General features: G+C 42.5%; 1 protein-coding gene across 3 annotated transcripts in view; it reads right to left on the bottom strand.

Moving 5' to 3' along the window:
* The window catches only part of SERF1A (small EDRK-rich factor 1A), a 20,846-nt gene that overhangs the window by 1,848 nt on the left and 18,081 nt on the right, over nucleotides 1-917 (bottom strand). The window lies entirely within an intron of this gene.

Here is a 917-nt window from a genome sequence, read left to right as displayed (position 1 = left end):
GCCACAGACATCACAGCTACAAACTCTTCTGCATTAGCTGGTAATCTTCACTCAGTATTCTCTTCCTTAGTTCTAGTTTGCTCCAACCTGCCAGAACTGGTTCACTGGCTTGGTACTTCCTGCTCTACTTCTTTCGGACTGAGAATGTTTCAGATATGCTAGGCATAATCATTTGTGCTGTTGAACAAACATGATAACATTCTTTTATGCTCAAAAATGACAATTGCATCTCTCCATAATTTCTGTTCTGTCTCTTTTCAGTCCCTCTACAGTCTTAAGACTGCCTATGCTATCTTTCAGTCTCAAAGCCAGAGATCTCAATCTTGAAGTGTAACTTCTGGTCTACGAAAGCATCTTAGGACTAGGTCACTTTTAAACAACAACCTGCTGATATGATCCACCACCTTGTACCCACACCATTTCTGAGCAGACACAAATACCTGCCACATCAACAAGTAGACAAAAGCAACCCTGCAGAAGCAGGGGTTTGTGCATTCTTCACAACAGCCCATGGACTGCCTGGTAAGAGATGCCAGAAGCTCAAGTGAAAACAGCCCTGTATGACTGCTGCTTCCCAAGGGCTGCTCCTGCCCTGGAAAATATTTTTTTGACAGGACATTAAGTGAAAAAAAAATTTTTTTTTTTTGAAAAAGCTAGCAGAACTTCTACTCATCCTCCTCACTAGCATCCTGGCCCCAAAGTCCATCTAGACGAAGGACAGCTGTTTCTTCAGAACTGAAGGAAACCAAACTGTGTCTGGCAGTACTAGTGTTGATTAGAACTTGATGACTCATGAGCAGATGACACATTCCAGGCCATAAATGGTTCCTGACTTGTGGTGCTCAGGAGGCAAGAACATTATATGAACGACTGGGCAGCAACAAAAGCACTCTTCTATGGTGCTTTAAAAACAATAC

Source organism: Corvus brachyrhynchos, unplaced genomic scaffold, assembly GCF_000691975.1.
Source record: "Corvus brachyrhynchos isolate BGI_N302 unplaced genomic scaffold, ASM69197v1 scaffold22, whole genome shotgun sequence".
Lineage (NCBI taxonomy): Eukaryota > Metazoa > Chordata > Aves > Passeriformes > Corvidae > Corvus > Corvus brachyrhynchos.
The sequence above is the reverse complement of the archived record's forward strand: the minus strand, read 5'-3'. Positions and strand labels throughout refer to the sequence as shown.